Genomic DNA, 18,353 nt, shown 5'->3' on the forward strand with positions numbered 1-18,353 from the left:
TGGCACTACATTTTGCTAGTGGGGATGCAACATGTTGCTACATCTTCATCTCATAATACTATATGTTTATGTTCCAGTGAAAATCCTGTTGGGTAAATTATACCAGCATAAAGGAGACGATGTCACTAGCAAGGGAAGAACTGTTAGTAATTAAAGAGTTCCTGCATCAATCTTGGGGCTTGAATGACTCACGTACAATCACTGTCATCCCATGCAAGCTGTGCAAACTACAGGATGGAAGCAGAAACTCTTTTAATTACCAGCAATCTCCCCCTGCTAGATGATGTAATTAGCAGCGGCACATCACACTAATTAAAGAATGTGTGCTTCAATCCCACTGCTTACATGGCTCACATATACTGAGGCTGATTGTGAATAAGTCATGCTAGTCATGGGATCAAAGCAAAAAACGCCTTCAATTACCAGCAATCTGCTGGTGCCTGTGACATCATCTCCTTTATGATGGCATAAATTACACAATAGGCTTTCAGCCATTAGTTGCTGAAAGCAGCATATATTCATACGAGTCCATCCTATGTATATATACTCATTAACTTCTAGGTCAACTGGCATAATCATCATCGACAATCCATCCTTAATTTAACTACTGACCACAGGCAGTGATTCATATAATTTATCATTTCAACTGATTTTAAGGGGAAATATAATGTAATTGCGGGTTAAATCGCAGAAGCCTCTGTGCTGCAAGGTCAGAAGACCTACAGTCGTAAGATCGAATCCACGCAATGGAGTGAGCTCCCGTCGCTTGTCCCAGCTCCTGCCAACCTAGCAGTTTGCAAGTAGATAAATAGGTACAACCTCAGTGGGAAGGTAACAGCATTTTGTGTCTAGTCGTGCTGGCCACGTGACCACGGAAGATTGTCTACGGACAAACGCTGGCTCTATGGCTTGGAAACAGGGATGAGCACCGTGCCCTAGAGTCAGACATAACTGGACAAATTGTCAAGGGGAACCTTTACCTTTACCTATAATGTAACTGTCTCATCACCATGGTGAAATCCTCAAATTTCAGCTCCTTGGGTTTCTTCTCCCGAGAACTTTTATACCTTCCACCATTGTAAATACTTAGGACAGCAGGAACCAAGCAGTCACCTTGAAGCTATCATCACAGGTTTGGAGTATCTTCATATTCTAGTAGATGTGGATCTGAACTTCAATAGAATGACAGTACCTGAAGGAGAGGCCCAACCTGGAATGATGCCTTCTCTAACATTTAAAGGAGATGCACTCCCATTGCTTGAACATGGGCTATCCCAGCCCTGAAGACATTGTGAAAACCAGTTGAATTCATCAGGTGCCAGGCAAAGAACATACCAACAACCCTTGAAAGGGCTGGAAGCCACTGGGACTCTGAAGTACACCAAACGATAAGAATCAAATATTAGCTGTGCTTGCTCATATTTAGAGGCTGCAACAGTGACAGATAATCCTGCATACTATTATGGAAAGATACATATTTGTTTAGCTGTCTGAAGCAATTAATCCCTGTAGTTTGCCTTTTATGTAAGCAAATATAAAGCACGTCTGTCTTTTGTGCTTGCGCTCTGGGAGACAGGGCCTCTTGCAGGTTCCTATGGCTTTCAAAGGCAACAACAACAATAACCAACCATGCTCTGAGCTGCTGAAGTGTGCCAGCTATCAAGTGACATAGAGTACTTTAGAAAGCAGATAGAAAGGAGTGCTATGAGAATTGCTTTATAAAAACAGGTTCACTTATTTAGCTGCCCTTTTTTTTTATTGGGGTGTTTTTCATTCCTACATGCAAAGAGAAAACAACACTGCTATGTAGGGGAAGAAGGTTATTATAATGGTCCAAGGCAGTGCAGTCTAAGTTATTTTGAGGCAAAAGACTTGCTAGTTGCCCACAGGGCATAGCAACACCCCCAGGGATCCCTCATGTAAAATGCAGCATTTTACACATCATGATTGAAAATGAAGAAATACGGAGAAAAATGAAGGGAGGTGAAAGAGAATATGCTCTTTACTTCGGAAACAAACTTTCTTTGCCTTTCTTTCTGAGAGGTCATCAATTAAAACACTAAGATGGGGCTCTAGCACCACTTATTTTAGACTGCGGGAAGAGGAAATATGTGGGGTCTGAGAAAGGACAGAAAATTAAGGATAGGAGACTTTTTTCAAAGAAGGAATCAAAGAAAACAACACCTATTGCCTTTTTAATTTCCCTTCCTCCTTCCCCTTCTGATGGCTTCCTTTGAAAGCTGACTGGGATGTTTATGATGGTGGTGGTAGGTTCTGGAGAAAATGGGAAAAATAAAAATAAAACAGTGGCTGAAATCCTGTTGCTTTGTGTAGTAAGCAGCAACTAGAGTAGGCCCATTGAATCGATGGAACATATGAAGGAGTTGACTTATCAAATCCCCACTGTTTCAGAGGGTCTATTCTAGGTATGACTTACTATGCTAAGCAACAGGATATCAGCCAGTGCTCAGATATCTGCAGACTTCTGCTGGTGCTCTTCTATCATGCCTGTATCATTCAGTCTATGATCTGGCTGCAAATCTGTGTTTCCCCATTCCCAAGAGTTGAATCTTCATGGAGAACCAGAAATATACAAGTACTGTCATGAAGCAGGAAAGCAATTGGGTTGGAATGTCACTGAAGGGGCACAGGAAGGATCAGTCTCAACCTATGCACCTCTTATTTGTGCATGAAATGAATTAGGCATTTCTGCGCATTCCTGCCAGAGACAAATTCAGCAATCTGGGCAGGAGAAGAAAACCAGATAGTGTGTTTACAAAATGTCAAGTGGGTTGGGAGATCTCTCTCTCCTTCTCCCCAGTGTGTGTGCATGTATATGCCTATATACCAGTAATGGCGAACCTATGGCACACTTTCTGCAGGCATGCGAGCCATGAGTCACCAGATCGCTACTCCCCCCCCCGTGCAGCCAAATGTGCGAAGGTGGCTGCCATGATGGTGCTGGTGCTTCAACAGGCAGATTCAGAGCAGCTGGTGCTGGTGGCGGATCTGGAGTGGGGTCTCGAGGCACCTCCGTGCCCAGGATTCCTCCTTCCGCCACCACCTCCGGTTCCACCACCTGCTGTCCCCCCCCCCCCCCAGTTTGGGCATGCAAGGCCAAAAAGGTTTGCTGCTACGGTAATACACATAAACATGTGAAACTGCTCTCTAACTTTTTGTCTCCTTTTATTTTGTTTGATTTGCTGTAACTTTACTTACACAAGGTGGCATTGGAGTTGCCAGGAGTTACACTGCGAATCCATCCATGTCGATCCAGCAGTATTTCCCCTCCTACACCTATTGTTGTAAAATGAACTCTACTGCTGGGTGCCTATAATAGAAATCAAAGCTTGGAAACAATGGTGTTTTTTTCCTTTTTTTATTTTTTGGGACTACTGTTGCTAGCATCGCTGCGTCTGCTATACACTACACCACACTGTCACAATCAAATAGATGGATATAATGAATGGAATGGAAACGTACTGTGCATAACAGCATAATGAGATCATCATTTTTCTATTTTCAAAAATGGCAGAGAAAGCCGATTCCAAGTTTTGTACCCTATGAAGCAACCCACAGGTTGTGCCAAATATTTTCTCCCACTGTTATTGTGCGTTTTGTAGTGTGGATTGCTTTGCTTGCGGTAACACGTATTTGGGAAGATCACTGCAGGTGGTTTTGTTGAGAAATGATGGTCATTGGGAGACTGAGATGGTCTGTGCTGAAATCTAGAGACAGAAATTGGCAGAACATTGACCTTGAGAAACAGCAGGGTCATAACTGAAAGCTACCTTGTTAGCTACTGTTGTTTTAGTATACATGATTTCAGGGTGAACTGTATTAATAATCTGCACACACAGCTTTTTCTGCAACTTTTGGAAGGTTGGGAACCTTGCAGAGAGAGAGGTAGCATTTATGGGGAATCTCTAGAGACAGCTTAGCTTCCACATTTACTCTGTAAAATGTATAAGCTTAGAGAAAATAGTAGAACATATATAACAGAAAATAATATTACTGCATTTTGTGGACTGGGGGAAGAGTTGAAAAATTATTTTACCTGCCATTTGTAATGCATGGTTGTATATGCTTTATGCTATTGCAGATTTGTTCATTTGTTTTTCTTTTTTGCTCTTTGCAATTTTGATAGCATGAACCAGGGTACCTTTCTGGACCATCTGGCTGGGTTTGGGCTGGGCTTTTTTGGGGTTTTTTTTGGAAGGGGGAATAATAGTTTTTAGTGGGTTGTGTCATAACTAGAGATAGGTCTGTGAAGGTGGTGCTGAGGCTGCTGAACTAACATCTAGTTTTCATGAGGGTGCAAAATTATGCCCATGTTATTTAAATTTTATATAAAATTGCTGAGACACTATACAGAAATTGGGGGCACAGAGTCATCTGGAGCCCAGCTCTATCTTTTGGTGGGGGAGGAATCCAGCAGGGCAATAAAAAACTTTAATTACTACTTAATACAGTATTATTAGAGTTGGACAAATAAACTGGAGACTCATCCAGAAGAATAGAAGTGCTCCATATATTATATTCACAGCATAGTCCTATATGTATTGCCAACTACTTTTTTTAAAAAAAACACACAAACAAAGATCAAAATGCTTCAATGGAATTATGAGGATACCAAGAAATAGCTGTGCCCCCCCCCCAGCCTGTACCAACAAGAAGACACATGGACTTTCAACATCAGCAGAGCAGGACTGCAACCATGAGGCAATAACATTTTGGCTTTGACCTGACCCCAGTTGGCTAAATCTAGTGAGTTCTCTAAATTATCATTAAATTTTCAGATAGAGAACTGCAACCATAAAACAGCAGCCTGACTCCTGACTTACATCTAAGGGAGAAGTGCTTGGAGAAATCCATCTTGCCATGAACATTTGCAGTTTAAGTTCTTCACTTTGTTACAAAGTGGTGTTTTAATCCACAAAAACTTGTGTATTGTATGATGATTTCTTAGTAGTCTATAAGTTTTGATTTTGGATTTTATTTTGTTTGAACCACACGGCTACCCTTTAATTCAATATTAAAAAAGGCAAATGAAATAAAATGAGAAAAAGAAATGAAAATGTTATGCACATTAAGACTAACATGTTTATTTCAGCATGGGATTTTGTGGATTACAGTCTGCTTCCTCAGACACAAACTGTACAACAGTTTGCCACAGGTTGCTTTTTAAAAAAATGTATGTTTGTTTACATATTTTACTCCATTTGTCTGAGATAACGTATTGTAGACCACAAAGACACCAAAATGGATCTATTAGTTTTAGAGGGATCATAAGATTTTCTGCCCCCCCCCCCAGTTGTAATACATGCTGAAACACACGCGCACACACGTAATTAGAAAACCCCTTGACTGTCTTGCTACTTTTTCTTCTCTTTTTTCCCTTGAGTCAAAACACAATTGCAACAGGCTTGACTGGAAAAGTACCATAAGGTGGAACACATTGTTCCATACCTTGTCAATTCTTGTTGTTGTTTAGTCGTTTAGTCATGTCTGACTCTTTGTGACCCCATGGATTCATCAATTCTAGTGGTTTCCAGTTTCTTTGCAATCCCAATTAACAGAGCCAGTATTTTCTTTCACAGTCTTAAATGACCTAGGATATGTGAAAAACTGCTCCCTCCAATATGGTTCTGTCTGGTCACTAGTACCTGGGTGATGGAGGCTCCATTCATTACTCTAGGTATCATGGAGGATGTCCACAGAGGAAAGGGCCTTATTAGTACAGTATTGGCCTTCAGCTTCCACATTCCCTCACCCAAGAGAGTGGTTTTATGTTTCATTTCTTTCATGGTCTTTTTTTTTACTACTAAAGCAGACTTTTAGAAATGTGATAGAAATATAGAAATATATATATATATATATAAGAATGAGGACATAAAACCATCCTCTTGGGTGAGAGAATGTGGAAGCTGGTGGCCAATATTGAGAAGGCCCTTTTCTCTGTGGACATTCTCCACATATTGAGAGAGAGATAGAGACTTCCCTTAGGTTTTGTGCTTTCAAAGTTAACAACCAGGATTCTTTTAGGATTCTGAGTAAGTGAAACAGTGGAAGCAAAAGCAGTGAATTGTAGCTCATTAACATGGTGCTGATTATGCACCTAGATTTGTATGGTTTCACTTACTCCGAAGTAAAATCTCAATAAAACTCTAGCCATTATATTGTGAATTGATGATGTGTTTTACTATTAGCTGCCTGAGGTAATTTTGCAATTGAGAGTCAGGACAATTTTAAAACAATTATTGGGCCATTAAATGTTGTAAAAACTAACTTTATACTGAGTCAGATATTGGTCCATCTACTTGGGAAACCTCTGGCCGTCCAATTGTTTTGGACTTCAATTCCCATAATCCCTTACTACTGTCCATGCCAATGGGGACTTCTTTCAGGTAGCCCTCCCTCTCTTGCTTCTAGATTTGTACATTGATGTGGGGAACAGGTCATTTGTAGTCTTTGGGGATCCTGTAAAAGCCACCTAACTAGCCTGAATTATCACCAGAACACTACTAGAGCACCACCATTAAAGCAAGACAATTTTTTTGGGGGGGGGGGAGGAGAATGGAGAGGTTGGCAGAAAATAAAAGGTTGTTGTTAACAACATGGAGCTCAGAAGACTGGATTGTGCCAAATTGAAAATGGGATGGGAGACAATTTTGAAGATTATAACTAGAGAGATGATTAGAAACACGGGGATGCTTTTCACACACAAAAAAGGGGGGATTGTAATTAGATGAGGAAATGGAATTGAGAGAAGATTTCTCAAATGTAAAATGAAAAGGCCTTTGTGAATGCTTAAAAAATTATGGTAAGAAGCCAAAAAAAGCTACTGAATATTGCTTATGATTTATCTATATTTTTATGCATGAAATTGATACTTAGGTTAACTTCAGAGGCAATTATATGAATATTTAGTTATTATTTCTCCTTTAGCATTTCCTCAAATAACTAAAAGGATGATAATGCCATGATATATATGTCATACTTGTTTTAAGATATGTGAACTGAATCACCCTGTTACAAAAATGTCAGCGGCTTCCTAACTTTCATAACATTAAATACAAACAAATGTAGCAAATGGACTCATAAGGCTTTCAGTATATGCAGTAACATTTTTAACTTTTATATTTTCTTCACAATAGTTTCTAACCTACATCACAACCTGCTTTTGAAGCTCTACCAGATTTGAAAATGGTGAAAAGATGTAGAATATAGGGTGTCAAAAACATGGTGATACTTCAAGGTAATGATACATGAGCAAAGCTTATGTTGTAGCTATGAATATGGTAGCCTTTGGATTTACCTCAGGATTCAGATGAGGACGATTTGAATTTCTCTTCAAGCCTTTTTTCAAAATGGCTGTAAGCTATGTATTTTATAATAATTTGGTCCTGTGTTAGAGACAAATTTGCATAAAGATGGTTAGAATTCAGATATTTCTGCTTGTATTTGTGCATTTCAAAATGTCTTAAAACTGGCAATTAAGTCTACTGTCTGGTTTTAGCCTGCCTTTTCATGTGAGGAATTTTTCAATAGTCATTCAACATCCCTCACCCCATGTGTTTTATATCGAATAAAGGTTTCAGATCTTACTCTATGATTGAGATAACATATTTTAACAGGACAGGCCACTGAACAAGGATTCATTTGGTGTTTCAACCACAGATACGTAGTATAATGCTATAAAAGACACTTCAATGTTCTGTTGCTCATCTGCCCCAAAGGCAAGGCACTTAATGCTTGTTCTATTTTTAACTGGCTTTATGATCTATAAATGTTCAGGAGAGCTGCTTTTGGAAAACAAAAGTTCTGATATTTGAAGATTTGGACTTTGATCTTGCTGAAATAAAGTGCTTAGCTACACAGCGGGCAGCACAGTGTTGCCTGAATATAGGCAGTGTGGATCAATACATGATCTGTCATAAACCAACATCAGATGGCTCATGCCACCAGTGACGCAGGCATTATGAGGGGCCATTACAGCACTGTGCTTTTCCATTATGGGTTCCTTCAAGTTTATCAGGTCTTTGCAGGTTCCACTGCTATGTGTAGAGAATTCTGAGCTGTCACATTTGCAGAACTGGAGAAATCAGCAACAAAAGGTTAACAGTGAGTTCTTTGAGACAGACAGCTGAACTTACTAACAGTTAATTAAACCTGTTAACCCTTTCTACTGATTTTTCCATTGTTCAGACAGGACGTCTGTGTTCTCTCTAAGGGCCAACACACATTTTACTTATTTCCCAGAATATAGCTACATGCCAGATTTGAAAATAAATTACTTTCAGTCATGCGCAAGGAGCAATTCCTACTGTGGGTGCAGCATGGGAGGTACAACTGCTTCTTTCCTTACTCCAAAAACACATATATATATCCCTGAAACCTAAAATTGTCTCTGTGTTCCTTTGCATGTTTAGGGGAAACTGATTTGGGGATAGGACAGAACTGAGGAAGGAAGATTCATGCCCACTCTGTGCTACAGAATACTGGATTTGAAATGGAGAGAGCATCTTTGAGATCTTTTTAACATGCAGTTTTTATAATGCGAAAGCTGTACATGCCTCCTGAAATGGGAATGAAATAGAACTCATTTTGCCTCAGAAATATGTACACTTGCCAGGATCGCTATATGTTTTGGAGAGACAAAATGCAAATCAAACCATCTCTAAAGTGTGCATGACTAACAATGCCAGTATATTTGAAAAGTGCATGCAAATATATCTTTAAAAATACTCACAAAAATATACAAGAATTCCTATTCAAACAAGTTAAAGTATCACTATTCAATATGGACCTTGGACCCATTTCCCTTTATGAAGCTGCTCAAGTGTTAAGATCATGAGGATCTTCCTCTTAGTCCCGCCTTCATGTGTGCGTTCAGTGGGAACACGGAAGAGAGCCTTCTCTCTTGCTGCTCCCACACTCTAGAACTCCCTCCCACAGGAAGCTATAGACTGGCCCAATGTTTATTGTCCTTCCACAAGTAGGCAAAGACCTTTCTCTTCTCTGAGTGGGTTTTTCTAAAATGGATTGTTGTACCTTACTGCATTAAATGTGTTTTGGTGTTTCTTATGTTTTTTTGGTAATGGATGTGGTGACGCTGTGGGTTAAACTGCAGAAGCCTCTGTGCTGCAAGGTCAGAAGAACAGCCGTTGTAAGATCGAATCCATGTGACAGAGTGAGCCCTCGTCGCTTGTCCCAGCTCCTGCCAACCTAGCAGTTCAAAAGCATGTAAAAATGCAAGTAGATAAATAGGTACCACCTTGGTGGGAAGGTAATGCCGTTCTGAGTCTAGCCACGCTGGCCACATGACCACGGAAACTGTATACAGAGAAACACTGGCTCTATGGCTTGGAGACGAGGATGAGCACCGCACCCTAGAGTAGGACACGACTGGACTAAATGTCAAGGAACCTTTATCTTTACCTGTGTTTTTTGATATTGTATTAATTGATTCTTTTAGTATTGTACACTGTTACTAAACTTAAATACTGCCTTTTAATTGTTGTAACCTATCTTGGATCCTTTTAAAGGAGAAAGGTGGGTTAAAATATTTTAAATGAATGAATGAATGAATTTCCGCTGTGATCTGATCCAGCATGATTCTTTTCACGTTCTTACATTATTGTTGTTTTGACTTATATACTATCCCACAGTGTTAGAACACTTTCTGGGTGGTGGTTGTGGGTTTTTTGGGCTCTTTGGCCATGTTCTGAAGTTTGTTCTTCCTAACATTTCGCCAGTCTCTGTGGCTGGCATCTTCAGAGGACAGGAGTAGCACTGGGCCAAAGAGCCCGAAAAACCCACAACAACCATTAGATCCCAGCCATGAAAGCCTTCACGAATACTTTCTGAGTATGCAAACAACACTCCCCCCCCCCGTGAGTTGTGAACTCATTTTAACTACTTTGAAAGGATGCAAGGTTGAGTCAACCTTGAGCTGGCTGACCATCAGGATTGAACTCAGCTTGTGAGCAGAGGCTTAACTGCAGTACTGTAGTTTAACCAACATGCCACAGGACTCTCTGTTGTTTATATTGCAGAGTTTTGAATTTCTGGTTAAATTCTGTGTAGCAGAAATGCAGGGATTCATACAGCAAAATAGATTTCAGGGTCCCACATTATTTTACCCCTTTTTCTCATTAATTGGCATTTACAGTCTCTATAATTCACTTTGCGACATTAGTAGGAGAAAGAAGAAAACGTTTTATTACTTACAATTGAACAGCTCAAACAGCAAGCTAAAAACACGACTGACTGCTTTAAACAACAGACTTCAACATAATAACTTCTTCCAACAGACTTAAGAAATGAGAAAAAAGACACTGAGCAGAAACTTTGAGCTCTCTTTGAATTCAGAGGCAAGGAAGGAACAATTGGTTAGTGTTAGATAAATTGACAATCACCCAGATGATTGTCAATTCATCCTGGAAAGCTCCCTCCCAGCCACACCTTCTTCAGGAAGCATGTGAGGCTGTAAAAACTCTGTTTGGACCTCAGAATGAGCTTAACAGACACTCATTTGCCTTCCCTGTGTATAATCAGGAGAACAGACTCCTACAATCCTGCTAGAATTTTCGTAGTACTCTCTTAGAAAACCTTTCAAGAGTTCTTTTAGTATCAATGAAATGGCTATCATTAAACAATGGGGACTTTGTTGACTTGCCGGTACTACAAAACAACCAGAAATCTACCAGGAGATTCTGATCTGCTTTCCATGCACTTTGCATTACAGTCATTGCTACTCTGTATTCCTTGGAAGTAACATAGGGGTTTATTATGGAAATTCTGATCAATCCTACCCTATACTGATTTGGAGGCTGGCCAGTATTCTTTAAGCATCAGTTCACCCATCTACAAAAAGTGGTGTATTGGTTTCTACTTTCTAGTGTGGTTGTACGACTGATAACAAGCATTCTAAATGCAAAAGGTGTACATGCTAAGTATCATAATTATTAGATTTTCAGAAACCTTTTTTTTTCATTGTTGCTGAAGCTAAAATATTAAACTCCATGTTCTGAATGATTCAGTTTTTATTTCTATTTACACACAAACCTGAGTTTTGAAAATCAGAGGATTTCACATGTGGCTTTCCAAACTGAAAATGAAAGAGGGGATCCCTTCTTGCAGTTGGTTTCAGCTGAAATCTAGTGGTAAGGTGTGTGTCCCAGCCCTGAATACTGGATATTTGCCAGCTTAGGGGATTGAAGTCACAGAAACAGCTGAGACCCTTGATCTATTCAGCCAAAATAATATGTTTAATTATGGAGCGTTGTGAATAATATGGTGCTGAGTGTGGAGCTTTAGGACTCTAGTAGTTCAGTGTGAAGTAAATGCTGCTCTGTTCTAAATGTTTGAGGCAAGCTATTCCTGGCATAAAGCAAGAAAATATTCATAGACTTGACTACATACAGTAGTAAATGCAGACTCCAGTGACTACAATATGTTTGCCTGGAGAGGTGTATTTGTATGTATCAACTCTTGATGATCTGACCAGAATCTTTAATATATTGCTCAGTCCTCACTAGATGAGATGCCAACCTTTTGTCAGTATACATTTGCCAGACTAGTTTGTTTTTGTTTTTGAATTGGTCATTTGGGAAACTGTACAACTCTGTGTATCTGATGTCCCAGGAGATCTATAAGACCCTGTTTCCTCACATGAGTCCCCCTCAGCAGTAAGATCCTCGTGGAAGGTGCTTCTCTTGGGTCTACTACCTTAACAAGGCCATAGGTGAGGACATAACAGGGAATTTTTTTCAGCAGTTGCTCTCAAATTGTGGAATTTGTTTATGTTTCCCTCCTCAGGAAGCTTGTTTGCCCCCACTCTTTGTTATCTTTCAGCCAACAGATAAAAACTTTCCTTTTAAAAGCAGGCCTTTCATATATAGGTTTAGCTACTTTATAGGATGGCGGGAGGTAGCTATAATATTTTACTAATAGAGATGTGTCCTTCCAGATTTTTGGACCTCTGGGGAATTCTGGGAGTCACAACTGAGAAACAGAAATCAGCACACCTTCAGGTTCCTGTGGTTAATTTGGAGGGGGGGGGGAGAGAGAGAGAGAGAAGAAAAAAGGGAACTGCCCCAGTGTGTACTGAGAGGAGTAGTTCGTACAGAGGAGTCATCTGTAGAGCCCAATGAGCAACAAGACTACTGCTCCCATAAAGCACTGAGTACCAAGTTAAATGGTGATACACATTTGAATCCAAACTGGAATCTCCATCCCAAACAGAGCAATGCCATGTGATATGTAGCATCCATATTCAACGTTAGGGATGTAAAAAATTTTCTGATTTCTTTCTAACAGGTAGGAATGGAACTTTTCAAATATTTTCTCCTGCTTGGGTGAGAGTTTTTGTGCATCTTTGGCCATTCTTTGCAGAAAATTAATGTAGGTCTTTTTTTTATGGAAAATCTTTGCATTCGTGCAAAATACAAAGATTTGGGTGTATGTGTGGAAAATACAATTTCTTGATGTACAGCACCCCTCCCCCTCTTTTTGGCTGATATTGCTGCTACTAAAAATAAACCTGCTGCTTTTGCTCTCAAGTAGGAGTGAAAAATTTCACAGCAGCTGGTGGATTTGAGGGGTGTTTTTTTTGGATAGGTATCTTAATGTATTGAGGCTCCTTTTCTTGGTCAAGATAAAGAAATATATCCCTAGGTCTGGTGTATCCCTACCCAAGATGCATATTTCAAGGAGCACAGCAGTGCATCGCTTCACTTAAAGTCTCACATGTAGTGAGTCATATGTGCCTGGAAGCTTGCTTGTACATATATGTGTTTGTAGGCTTTTGTGAAGAACAGAAAACAAAACACACACACATACACACACACACCAAGCTATCTCCTGAAAAAGGTACTATACTTTAATTGGATTTTTTTTTCTGTCTTTGCCCTTGTATTGAATTTGTCACCATGGCATATGAAGGAATATGATCAATAATGCCATGTAATTAGAAGTGCACGAAATACAACCTCACAATTATCCACAATCACTTTCCAGATCTTACAACAAGGGAACCTAATTTCAAAATTGTGGCTGCAGGATTTTCAGGTTCCCCAATATTTGCTCTTTCAATTAAGCAGATGGAGAGCCTGCTGGTAATGAGTGAGCAAGGCTTCAGAACTTCTCCTGCAACTAATTTCTGCCCAGAGTGAAGCAAATTATGTGCAGCGATTCTTTATCAAGGTAAATAACACCATGTGCCACTTGGCAAAGGGCCTAGCGACAAAAACAACAGCAGCTGCAACAGAAAAACTAAGAAGTGTTTAAAGGTATCATACCTAGTGGGAGATTTCTTGACACCACCAGAACAAATGTGGCACAGCAAAAATCGAGCAGCAGAAGGGAATGCTTTCTTATCTATGTGCTCTGGAGGATATTTGCTGATCAATCCTATGAAAGGATGATATGCTTATGTGTGTCCAGGGGATGAAATAACAAGCCTAGGGGCAATAAGGCGCTCATATCATCTTTGTGAATTTTACAAATACAGCATGAAGCTCAGTGTGACTCAGCCTGAATGGAATTTTTAACACATGCATTTTACATGATAGTTCAATAAGAGCTTTCTCAGGCAGTTCCTCTAATACCATGGGATGTTGGTTTATAGGCAATTTTTTTTTATCACATTGGAATATGCCACAACACATTTTGTGAACGGTTTGAGGCAGGCTGTAAAGCCTTGGAATATGAGAATTTCAAGGCTATTTGATTTGCATCCTTTTGTAAACATTTCTGGTCTTTCTGAGCACTGGTGAGAATAAAAAATAATGATAAACTTTAGGAAGCCCTGAAGAAATGTGGATTGCAGCCTGGTCCTATGCGTGTTTGTTTACTCGGCAGCAAGTCCAACTGAATACATTTTCAGTTAGTGGAGTCTGAGTCTTTAAAATGCTAAGCAAAGTTCCATGAAGCAAACTTCCATTGCAATCACTATAAGGTATTTTAAAAGAATAAGCAAATTATTCTTGCATAGCTGTGCTGGTGTAACAGAAACAGCATAGGTTTTAGAGGGAAATTGCCTCAAGAAATCAGCATAGACATTATCTGTTGAATTCTGATTCACAGAACTCTGTGTGACAGATGGCTTTTGAAGTGATTCCTTGTTGTTCTTATTTAGTCATTAAGTCAAGTCCAACTATTCGTGACCCCATGGACCAGAGCACACAAGGCCGTCCTGTCTTCCACTGCTGGAGTTTGGTCAAATTCACGTTGGTCGCTTCGATGACACTGTCCAACCATCTTGTCCTCTGTCGTCCCCTTCTCCCATTGCCTTCACACTTTCCCAACATCAGGGTCTTTTCCAGGGAGTCTTCTTTTCTCACGAGATGGCCAAAGTATTGGAGCCTCAGCTTCAGGATCTGTCCTTCTAGTAAGCACTCAGGGTTGATTTCCTTCAGAATGGATAGGTTTGTTCTCCTTGCAGTCCACAATTCAAAAGCATCAATTCTTCTGTGAACAGCCTTCTTTATGGTCCAACTCCCACTTCCATACATTGCTACTGGAAAAATCATAGCTTTGACTATGCGGACATCTTGTCCGCAAGGTGATATCTCTGCTTTTCAAGATGCTGTCTAGGTTTGTCATCGCTTTCCTTCCAAGAAGCAGGTGGCTTTTAATTTCATGGCTGCTGTCCCCATCTGCAGTGATCATGGAGCCCAAGAAAGTAAAACCTGTCACTGCCTCCACATCTTCCCCTTCTATTTGCCAGGAGACAGGAGGTGATGGGACCAGTGGCCATGATCTTAGGGTTTTTTTTTTTTTGATGTTGAGCTTCAGACCACTTTTTGCGCTCTCCTCTTTCACCCTCATTAAGAGGTTCTTTAATTCCTCCTCACTTTCTGCCATCAGAGTGGCATCATCTCCATACCTGAGGTTGTTGATATTTCTTCTGGCAGACTTAATTTCGGCTTGGGATTCCTCCAGTCCAGCCTTTCGCATGATGTATTCTGCTTATAAGTTAAATAAGCAGGGGGACAATATACAGCCTTGTCATACTCCTTTCCCAATTTTGAACCAATCAGTTGTTCCACATCCAGTTATAACTGTTGCTTCCTCTCCCACTTATAGGTTTCTCAGGAGACAGATAAGGTGGCCAGGCACTCCCATTTCTTTAAGAACTTGCCATAATTTGCTGTGGTCTACACAGTCAAAGGCTTTTGCATAGTCAATGAAGCAGAAGTAGATGTTTTTCTGGAACTCTCTGGCTTTCTCCATAATCCAGCATATGTTAGCAATTTGGTTTCTGGTTCCTTTGCTCCTTCAAAATCCAGCTTGTACTTCTGGGAGTTCTTGGTCCACATACTGCTGAAGCCTACCTTGAGGATTTTGAGCATAAGCTTGCTATCGTGTGAAATGCGTGCAATTGTACGGTCGTTGGAACATTTTTTGGCACTGTCCTTTTTTGGGATTGGGATGTAAACTGATCTTTTCCAATCCTTTGGCCACCACTGAGTTTTCCAAACTTGCTGGCAAGTGTAACACCTTAACAGTGTCATCTTTTAAGATTTTAAATAGTTCCACTGGAATGCCATCACCTCCACTGGCCTTTTTGTTAGCCATGGTTTCTAAGGCCCACTTGACTTCACTCTCCAGGATGTTTGGCTCAAGGTCAGTAACCACACTATCTGCATTGTTCGGGACATCCAAAGCTTTCTGGTATAATTCCCTGGTGTATTCTTACCACCTCTTCTTATGTCTTCTGCTTCTGTGAGGTCCCTCCCATTTTTGATCTTTATCATGCCCATCTTTAAACAAAATGTTCCTTTAATAACTCCAATTTTCTTGAAATGATCCCTGGTTTTTCCCTTTCTATTATTTTCCTCTATTTCCTTGCACTGTTCATTTAAGAAAGGCCTCATGTCTCTCCTTGCTATTCTTTGGAAGTCTGCATTCAATTTTCTGTAACTTTCCCTATCTCCTTTGCATTTTGTTTCCCTTCTCTTCTCTGCTATATGTAAGGCCTTGTTGGACAGCCACTTTGCTATCTAGATGTAGTGTTCTGTTAAGTGGTGAAATATGTTTCTGCTAGCATGAGCTTTTCTCATCTCTGTATACTGGGTTCCAGGCAGTGTTGTTTTCTGATCTGTCACTGGAAAAGAAGCATGGGGTTAATTTGCAAGTCTGATTGCCAGAGCACTTATCGCTGAGGAAATAGCATTGTGGGAGGAAGAACTGTCTAATCACAGAGAAGGTCCATTTCCCTTAATGTCTGGTTTGACCTTCCATGCATTTTGCTAGTTTGTGAGGAGGAGCAACAATGCACTAGCTCTGCTTCCTTTGTGATCATTGAAGGTATTTTTTCCTGCGCAGAAATTCACTCTCTGTATGAGAATCACAACAGAAACATAATAACTGAATGAAGGTCTTAGCTTACAACCCTGTCCCACCACCAGACTCTTATCTGGTGTCCTCCTTTTGTCAAAGTTCAAATTAGGGCACAGTCTGATACTTTGTTTATGTGGTTCTCTAAAGCACCATGTTAATAATTGTGTAAAGCAGGAATCATAGTGATTCCCCACCCCTGCCCCTTGCAAAATGATTTTTCTCATTGATGTACTGTATATGCTCTAGCACTGATCTTGAGTATGGCCTTTTTCTTTTGTAAACAGCACTGTTCTTTATTACACAAACATTACAGTGCCGTACAGTTAGGGCTCAAGGAAAACTCAGCATTTTTTAAGTTTGAAAATTCTGTTACTTATAAAAATGAGAACTGACCCACCAAAGGAAAAAATAATCATAACAACAAGCATTTACTGTATATAGCCCAATAAGTATTCAAAGTAATTCAAATAATATATAAACATTACTGTGACTGCAAATATAAGTACACACAAATGCACAAACATCAAATGCACTAGTTTCAGATAACTAAATCTGCTCATTCTTCTTTACTTAAAGCCTGCGGTGATCAATTTGTATTACATTTTGCAGGTACAAATCACTTGTATTGGTGCTGGGTGGGCACTATAGCTTTAACAGAGTTAGAGATGGCTGTGGTTAGAACACCATCTGTTCCTGTTGTGATGGTTAATTTTCAGCTTGTGCAAATCAAAGATGTGGACAAGCTACTTGTAAAATTGAGGTCTACCACATATGCTCTGGATGTCTGCCCACCTTGGCTACTGAAATCTGCCAGAGTAGAACCAGGATTGTGAACCTCAGAGGTACCGTAATCTGAAGGTCAAAACAGATGTTATGAGGAGCCTGTCATTAGAAGTGTAGCTCCCTTAAACTCCTTTAGTATAACATTTTTATCCTAGCATGAAGTTCCTAGATCCACAAGTTACAAATTAACGTGATTACTGGTCATTGGGAGGCAAATATGGGATTCATTTGCAAATTGATTATGCAAACCGGGCCAGATTGGACAATTGTCTTTGCAAGGGAAAAGAGTTCAGTACCTAATCGTCAAGTTAGCATTTTATTTATTTGTTTGTTTGTTTGTTTGTTTGTTTGTTTGTTTGTTCGTTCGTTCGTTCGTTCGTTCGTTCGTTTATCTCATCTAGTTCAGGGTAGTTCTTGATACATGGTAGTGAGTCTCTTTTCGGTTATTGTTATGAAGACCAAGTCTTAATCTGGTGTTGAAGGAAAATTATTGGCCATAGTCCAATCTTAGATGTTTTTCCAATCTGGTGTTGAAGTGGATGGCGAACTCTCAGATCCAGGTAGAAAATTGATTGGATCTATTCCAGCCTAGCTTCAGATCCCATTTCAGGGGGAAAACAGGCTTCTTCAGCTATGACATAAGTGAACAAAGCTAACGGTCCAATCTCAGGCTCTTAGAGGTCATCTGAAGAAATGTTCTAATGGGTTCTTTACATAGCACTTGTACCAGTAAAATGTTTTATATGTGTAGTGTAAAATTGTCATGGATCAAAAGCAGACATTGGCCAATGCAGTTTCATATCAGTGTGCTAGTGAAAAGTTGTGAAGTGCCCCTAAATATCTAATTGTCCAAATATTTTTAGAGGTACCTTAGATGAGCTCGATAAATGAAGCTCCTCTTCATAATGCTTGCAGAGCAACAGGGATGAAACTATAAGTAAAACAACAAATTATCAAATTGTCAAATATGGAAAAAGGGCATATGTGTGGAAATATAATAGCACCATCTGATATTTTTCCAGCACCACTTTTCTATAAATATAAAAAACTGTTATTTTTTTGTGAAAATATTCAGTGAGAGAAAGCATCTTGCCATTGGGCAGCTGTTTATTAGGTAATGATACAGCTGGCACATCCATTTCACACCGTGTCTTCTCTTCTGGGGATGCTCAGGACCCCATACTCCAGAAGAAATGGAATGCCCCATGTCACGCACTTTA

This window comes from Pogona vitticeps, chromosome 1 (assembly GCF_051106095.1).
Source record: "Pogona vitticeps strain Pit_001003342236 chromosome 1, PviZW2.1, whole genome shotgun sequence".
Classification (NCBI taxonomy): Eukaryota; Metazoa; Chordata; class Lepidosauria; order Squamata; family Agamidae; genus Pogona; species Pogona vitticeps.